The sequence below is a fragment of the Sorex araneus genome, chromosome X (assembly GCF_027595985.1).
Source record: "Sorex araneus isolate mSorAra2 chromosome X, mSorAra2.pri, whole genome shotgun sequence".
In the NCBI taxonomy this organism is placed as follows: Eukaryota; Metazoa; Chordata; class Mammalia; order Eulipotyphla; family Soricidae; genus Sorex; species Sorex araneus.
In genome coordinates, this window is record NC_073313.1 from 368,742,792 (window position 1) to 368,749,226 (window position 6,435).

At 41.7% G+C, this 6,435-nt stretch overlaps 1 pseudogene; it reads left to right on the forward strand.

Annotated features, from left to right (window-relative positions):
* The first annotated feature begins 1,766 nt into the window (after positions 1–1,766).
* LOC129400627 (small nucleolar RNA SNORA70) lies at positions 1,767–1,896 on the forward strand (annotated as a pseudogene).
* The last annotated feature ends 4,539 nt before the right edge of the window (positions 1,897–6,435 follow it).

Consider the following 6,435-nt stretch of genomic DNA (forward strand, 5'->3'; position numbering starts at 1 on the left):
TTGAAGTTTTTACTTGCTATCTTGATTTGTCTTGTTATTTTGAGCCCATTTTAGCCAGTAGATTGTAAAATGCAACTAGGTAGAGATTGTGTTCTATTTGCCTGTCTATTCCAACCATATATTGCTGTGCCCAGTCTGTGGAAGGTTGTTAAGATTTAATAAATATTCGTATATACATGAATGAAGAGCTAGATTGGAAGGAAATAAATAACCATTCATCTAGGAATGCTTACTCATATTAGAACTAGCACTGGTTCACGAAGTGACTGCTGTGCTTGTGTGCATAGGTCTCATCTATCTTTCACGTTGCAAAGAAGAATTTATTTTGTTGTTGAAATCATAAGCAATCAATTTGAAAAAGAGAAGATGGAGGGAAGGAGAGTATCTCAGAGAGCACCTGGGACTAAGGAGGTAGTGGGGACGGCAGAGTGGCAGGCATCACAGTCACGGGCTGGGTGTAGCTTCCCAGAGTCCTCCCTTCCCACAGCTCTCCATGTTGCTCCTCGTGGACTGGCCTTCCTCCTTGGGAGGTATCCATCGCACTGCCAGGAGGCAGGTGGTGGTGTCAGTTATGTCTACTGAATACTTCTTTTAGAATTTTCGAAGAACACACAAAGGATCTGTACTATTTTGACTTCTGATGTTGGATATAACTGTTTACTATTGGGCTGGAGTGATAGCACAGCGGTTGGGCGTTCGCCTTTCACACGGCCGACCCGAGTTTGATTCCTCCGCCCTTCTCCGAGAGCCTGACAAGCTACTGAGAGTATTAAGCCCGCTCGGCAGAGCCGGCAAGCTACCCGTGCATATTGGATATGCCAAAAACAGTAACAACACGTTACTGGTGCCCGCTCGAACAAATCGATGAGCAACAGGATGACAGTGACTATTTTATGAAGAGGACAGATACATGCTAAGAGAAATTTTCAGCAATGCCTTTTGAAACAAATACTTCTATATTCCTTAGTTACCTTAAGGACTAGAACATTCACTGCTATATTGGAGGATCTCGTATACCCCACCCTGCTGCTGTATCACCTCTTACAAGCCCCTGGCAGCAGGAACTATGCCCACAGTAATTCATCATTCCACGACTTTTTCTCTAGTGTTACTATACACTTATGTACGTTTGAAAATATATTAAGCTTAATCACTTTAAATAGAGTAATTATAGCATTAGTCTCCTACTACTAATTAGTAGCTAAATTTACATTTTTCAAAAAGATCAGTAGCAGGGATGGACTGCTGTTGAGGAATTTTTATACTTTACATGTTTTCTGATTCCCATATTTCATGGGCACTGGCTGTCCCCTCTGGATGCTGTGACATTGCCACAATATACACTTTCAAGCAGTAAGATTTAGCACATGCAGTTGGGCAAATAGAGGAAGCAAGGCTTACTTAGCTGCCCGAATTCTAACTTTTGAGTGATTACTAGAGCCAAAGGTTATTTCTGCTTCTTGCCAGGCCAAGTAATAACTTGAAATATTTTACATTTGCATTAGATGTTCTTCCTTGGCTTATTCTCCTCTGTAGGAGGTCAGTCCTTCCTCTTTATTTAGTATCACTGTATCACTGTCATCCCCTTGTTCATCAATTTACCCGAGCGGGCACCCATAATGTCTCCAGCCCTGAGATTTTAGCAGCCTCTCCTTACTCATTTTTCCCAACAATTGGAGGCCTTTTTCAGGGCCAGGGAAATGAAGCTTGTTATTGTTACTATATTTGGCATATTGAGTATGCCACGGGGAGCTTGCCAGACTCTTCCGTAACCAAATAAATAAACAGATAACATGTGAAGAGTGGTTCAGTGTACAATGTCTGCCAACAGCAGCCTCCTGGTAGTGTTTGCAGCCTGTTACTGGTAGAACTGCCCTAAGGGATCTGGTGACAGGTCTGTGTGGTGGATTTGTCCTAGTACTATGCCTATTAAGGCTTCAAACACAGTGGGTAACATGTTGTTGATATACAATTGTAGAGCCTCTTTCTTTATACAGAAAGATTAACCCGTGTAAGTTAGCCATTTAGAGAGATAGGTTTTATTTTTTTTGAAATCAAAAGCTTTTTTATTATTTTTTATTTTTTTTACTCTTACATTTATTTTTATTTATTTTTAATTTTTTTTAATTTTAAATTTTTTATTGAGTCACCATGTGGAAAGTTACAAAGTTTTCAGGTTTAAGTCTCAGTTATACAATGCTCGAATACCCATCCCTTCACCAGTGCACATATTCCACCACCAAGAATCCCAGTATAGCTCCACCCCGCACCCCCACACCCCTAACCCCCCCATGCCCCTAGCCCCCCACCCTCAGCCCCCCCGCCTGTGTAACTAATAAATTTCACTTTACTTTCACTTTGATTGCATTCAATATTTCAACAAAACTCACTATTATTGTTTGGAGAGTCTCTCCCCTAAAGTCAGACCTGCTGAAAAGGAAGCATTAGATAATTTGTTTTCCATTGCTGAGGATGAAGAGGTATGAGGTCAAGTGACCACGCTTAGCGGCCTCTCAGTTTTGGGTTTCTGTATTTTAGTATTTTAGTAACTAAGTCCAGAGAGATATCTGCCAGAAGTTGCATCATTGCTAACTTGTACTTCTCAGTTACATTATATTCCACATATGAGTGCAATCTTTCTATGTCTGTCTCTTTCTTTCTGACTCATTTCACTCAACATGATACTTTCCATGTTGATCCATTTATATGCAAATTTCACGACTTCATGTTTTCTGATGGCTACATAGTATTCCATTGTGTAGATGTACCAGAGTTTCTTTAACCAGTCATCTGTTTTGGGGCACTCTGGTTTTTTCCAGATTCTGGCTATTGTAAACAGTGCTGCAATGAACGTAGAAATACAGATGCCATCTTAGAGAGATAGGTTTTAAATAGTAGCTAATCTGAAACAATGAGGTGAGAGAGTGGGGGTCTCTAATGTGTCTCACCCAATTGACACCCAGATATTTCTTTTTTTTTTTAATTTATTTATTTTTAATTAGAGAATCACCGTGAGGGTACAGTTACAGATTTATACACTATTTGTGCTTATACTTCCCTCATACAAAGTTTGGGAACCCATCCCTTCACCAGTGCCCATTCTCCACCACCCGTAAACCCAGTGTCCCTCCCACCCTCCCCAATCCCATCTCCCCCCCACCCCACCCTGCCACTGTGGCAAGGCATTCCCTTCTGTTTTCTCTCTCTAATTAGCTGTTGTGGTTTGCAATAAAGGTGTTGAGTGGCCGCTGTGCTCAGTCTCTAGCCCTCATTCAGCCCGCAACTCCCTTCCCCCACATGGCCTTCGACTACAATGTAGTTGGTGATCGCTTCTCTGAGTTGACCTTTCCCCGGAACGTGAGGCCAGCCTCGAAGCCATGGAGTCAACCTCCTGGTACTTATTTCTACAGTTCTTGAGTGTTAGTCTCCCACTCTGTTATTCTATATACCATAGATGAGTGCAATCTTTCTATGTCTGTCTCTCTCTTTCTGACTCATTTCACTCAGCATGAAACTTTTCATGCCCATCCACTTGACTACAAAATTCTTGACCTCCTTTTTTCTAACAGCTGCATAGTATTCCATTGTATAGATGTACCAAAGTTTCCTCAACCAGTCATCCGTTCTGGGGCATTCGGGTCTTTTCCAGATTCTGGCTATTGTAAACAGTGCTGCGATGAACATACATGTGCAGATGTTGTTTCGATTGTACTTTTTTGCCTCTCTGGGATATATTCCCAGCAGTGGTATTGCTGGGTCAAATGGGAATTCAATATCTAATTTTTTGAGAGTCGTCCAAATTGTTTTCCAGAAGGGCTGAACCAGTCGGCATTCCCACCAGCAGTGAAGAAGGGTCCCTTTCTCCCCACATCCTCTCCAACAGCGGTTGCTTTTGTTCTTTTGGATGTGTGCTAGTCTCTGTGGTGTGAGGTGGTATCTCATGGTTGTTTTGATCTGCATCTCTCTGATGATTAGTGATGCAGAGCACTTTTTCATGTGCCTTTTGGCCATTCGTATTTCTTCCTTGGTAAAGTTTCTGTTCATTTCTTCGCCCCATTTTTTGATGGGGTTGGATGTTTTCTTCTTGTAGAGTTCAACCAGTGCTTTATATACCATTGATATCAACCCCTTATCCGATGGGTATTGTGTAAATATCCTTTCCCATTCTGTGGATAGTCTTTGTATTCTGGTCACTGTATCTCTTGCGGTGCAGAAGCTTTTTAGTTTAATGTAGTCCCATTTGTTGATCTCTGTTTTTACTAGATTGCTTAGTTCCGTGTCACCTTTGAAGATACCTTTATCTTCAATATCGTGGAGGGTTTCGCCGACCTTGTCTTCAATGTACCTTATGGTTTGTGGTCTAATGTTGAGGTCTTTAATCCATTTTGATCTGACTTTTGTGCATGGTGTCAGGTCAAGGTCTAAACCCATTTTTTTGCATGTGGTTGTCCAGTTGTGCCAGCACCATTTGTTAAAGAGGCTTTCCTTGCTCCACTTCACATCTCTTGCTCCCTTATCAAAGATTAGATGGTCATACATTTGGGGTTGTGTGTAGGGATATTCCACCCTGTTCCATTGGTCTACGGCTCTGCCTTTGTTCCAGTACCATGCTGTTTTAATTGTTACTGCTTTGTAGTAAAGTTTGAGGTTGGGGATGGTGATGCCTCCCATCATCTTTTTCCCAAGAATTGTTTTAGCTATCCTTGGACGTTTGTTATTCCATATGAATTTTAGGATTGCTTGATCCATTTCTTTGAAGAATGTCATGGGTATACTTATAGGGATCGCATTGAATCTGTATAATGCTTTAGGGAGTATTGCCATTTTGACAACATTGATTCTCCCTATCCACGAGCAGGGTATATGTTTCCATTTCCTCATGTCCTCTTTGATTTCATGGAGTAGCGTTATGTAGTTTTCTTTGTAAAGGTCTTTTACTTCCTTGGTTAAGCTGATTCCGAGGTACCTGATTTTCTGGGGCACGATTGTGAATGGGATTGCTTTTTTCATGTCCCTTTCCTCTGCCTCATTGTTTGCATATATGAAGGCCATGGATTTTTGGACACCCAGATATTTCACCAAGGTGTCTCTACACTTTAATATGAACAAAAGTGGCTGCGTTCCAGGTACTCGCTCTGTGACCAACTCCCTGGAAGCATGTTACTCATGTTTATTCATGGAACTCTCACAGAAACCTTATGAGATTTACCAAATTTTGTGTCCTAGACATTAAGGCACAGAGACATTGCGTATTATGCCTGAGTCTTACAGTCAGTAAGTGGAAGAGCTGCAAGCTAAGAAATCAGAAGCAAAGCCACTTGGCACACGGAGACCAAGCGGAAGCTAGATTCTGGAGACAAAGAAGGCAGATTATGAAAATAGTAGTCCCTGGAAGCTCCCAGTGGGAATGACAGCTCACCAAATCTTCCAGGTTCATTTAGAATTCTTCCTAGCATACAGCCACATGTGCCCATTTCTGGCAGCAGCCATAAATTTCTTTGGTGTTGGCAGAATTAGACAGATTAGAAAAAGTAAGAACCAGGTGTTTCATCAGAGATACTCGGTCATATTATTTGAACTATCAGTTTTGAGTCATTTCATATCTCCTTAGACTTTGGGTAAAATGGGCAAAGATGATACTATAGACACAGTTATCACAGAGTTGTGGATTCAAGCCCAGACTGAGGAGACTCCAAGTCCTACATCAATCAGCTCAGCATGTACTTGAAAGAGAAAGATTGCTGAAGGTACATGAATATAGATCGAAGTAGGAAAGAGGAACCTAGTGAAAAAAAAAAGGAACAGGAGGGGTTTCAAACACCTTGTCAAGGACATTCACCCATATGGCAGAATCTTAGAAATCGTAGGATGGCCAGAGAGAGGTTGGGAGCATGGGACACTGCACGCCAAGGTGGCAATAGCCTGCTAGAGCCTTCAGTGCTGTTCTCAGTATCCTTGCTTCAAAGCTAGAGCATGTCAGCACATAGGGATTGACTCTGAGAAGCAAGGCAGGGTGGTGGCAGCTGCAAGGAGCCAAGTGGACAATTAGTCAACTTAAAAGGACACTCAACAAATAGTGGCTCCATTGCCTCTGTCGTTTAAGTGAACAAGTACCTCAATAAAAGGGTCATCTTTCAGGCAGGAAATGACAGATCATTGTCTACTTGGTCCCACCTCCCTGCTCTGGGTTTTCTCACTTGTTTCTAAAAGTCTAGTGCCGACAGCAAGGATGGATGTATAATTCTTTTTTTTTTCTTTCTTTCTTTTTCTTTTAGCCTGTGACTTCATTGAAATTAAGATCATATTTAAATTAAAAGAAATCAAAATCCTTTTTTAAAAAAACTTCTGTCCAAGGGGCTGGAGCGATAGTACAGCAGGTAGGGTATCTGCCTTGCACACGGCTGACCCAGGTTCGATTCCCAGCATCCCATAGGG